This window comes from Passer domesticus, chromosome Z, assembly GCF_036417665.1.
Source record: "Passer domesticus isolate bPasDom1 chromosome Z, bPasDom1.hap1, whole genome shotgun sequence".
In the NCBI taxonomy this organism is placed as follows: domain Eukaryota; kingdom Metazoa; phylum Chordata; class Aves; order Passeriformes; family Passeridae; genus Passer; species Passer domesticus.
Genome location: NC_087512.1, coordinates 19041252 through 19043035, shown reverse-complemented (window position 1 = coordinate 19043035; position 1784 = coordinate 19041252). Strand labels below are relative to the sequence as shown.

General features: G+C 34.2%; 1 long non-coding RNA gene across 1 annotated transcript; it reads left to right on the top strand.

Moving 5' to 3' along the window:
- The first annotated feature begins 425 nt into the window (after positions 1-425).
- Positions 426-1478, top strand: LOC135291183 (uncharacterized). Its single transcript, XR_010354050.1, has 3 exons — positions 426-531; positions 907-1036; positions 1346-1478. It is a non-coding gene; the product is annotated as an uncharacterized LOC135291183 (long non-coding RNA).
- Positions 1479-1784: the final 306 nt, after the last annotated feature.

Genomic DNA, 1784 nt, shown 5'->3' with positions numbered 1-1784 from the left:
GGTTTGAACCCATGTGCTATAACTACAAACACGTTTACAAAATTCAGGGTGTTGTTTTCCCACATTTTGGGGACATAAAGGATAAGAGTTTTTTCTATATCTTGCACACAAAAAGAATCAAATCACAATTTTAAAGCTGCTAGTAAGAAGTTAAATAGGAAGCACTGTTTTCTATTGAAAATGTCAATAAACAATCAAATTTTATTTCCAAACCATGTCTAATGACTGCTTTAGTAGTTGCAGATTTTTGACAATCAGAAAATATGCACTCATCTCTCAAACACACTAGGTGTTTATACTTTTTTCATGATCAGTGTAAGTATTTTTATACAACAGAGTACCTGTAAACTATAAGCCTTCTTGTTTCCTTTCAGTTTCTCTAAGCCGTGTTGATACAAGTACTGAAATATGGTATGAACATGGATATACAGGAAAAGCGAAAAAATTATGATGAAGTGTAAATTCAAAACTTTTAATTTACCAAAAAACCCCAGACATTTTCGTAACGAAGATTGATTACTTATGCTGAAGGTAAGGCTCTTACTGTTGAAATTCAGTCTACCAAGAATCTTTTTTTATAGTTCATCCTGGGAAGGTATCATAATTTCCCAAAGCTCAGAGGAGCAGGGCATCTGTATGCAAGAAATAGACCCTTACTAAATATTTATGAAAGAAGGAATGCCTACAATGTAAATGCTTCCTGTACTTGAATAAGAAATAATATTGGCATCTAAAATCTTTCAAAATATGAGAAAATTTTCCTGGAATTCTATTTCTCTAAAGACAAAGAAGCAAAGATGTGAACAGATCAAGACTCTCCTTTGTTTATGGAATGTTTATACATAGGTGATACTTTGACTATCATGTATGTTGCATATTTCTGAGAGAATTTATCTTTGCTTTCAGATATGCAGAGGGATGAAATGTAACCTTTACTAGATAAAGTTGGAGGAGTAAAGACAGGAGACAGAAAGTGACATTATTTCCCCTTATATTTTAAATGGACAAATAAGTGTTCTAAGATATAAATGGATCAGTAAGTATGGTCAAATTATACAGTACTATTCAGCAAGGTCATAGCTTTGTAACCATTGAACATCCCATGCTAGTTAATACTGAAATGAGGAGTGATTGTGTTGGTCATCCACAATGACAAGGAAGTATCAAATTAAGTATTATTAAAGCTGTATAGTAATCAGTCAAGAAAAATCCAAACAATTTTCAGAAGACACTAGTTTGACTTTCTTTGCAACAGCTCAAACAGAGAGTCTATTTGAGCATGCTGTTGCTGAATGAAATACATTTTCTGTGGTTAAAATCCTAGTAACTGAGGTTGTCATCACAGGACATCATGAAGAACCTGAGGCACATCCCAATTTCTGAAGAAGGAATCTCTACACCAGTGCTGTAGCTCAGAAGCTACTCCTCTAAGTGTGAAAGAAAACTCAAACACAAATACATTAGCAAGTAAACTTCTTTTTCTGGTAAGTGGTTTACATGCACTTGCAGATTTTTGGGGCCTTCCAAACAGAACAAGATTGAAAAGCATTATTTCGGCAAATTTCCCACTGCATAATTAACATTCTTCTGACTTTAACCAACTCCAATTTTCACAGCATTTCCTGTTGCCTTTCACAATGACATTGCTGTGTTGCAGGGAAATACTTTTAAGGATGAGAGTTTCTTGTGTATCTTGCACACAAAATGAACCTAATCACAACTGAAACAACATTGATTCTGTCCTATTTCAAAGGTAGGCACAGATCAGTGCCTCACACAAAGCT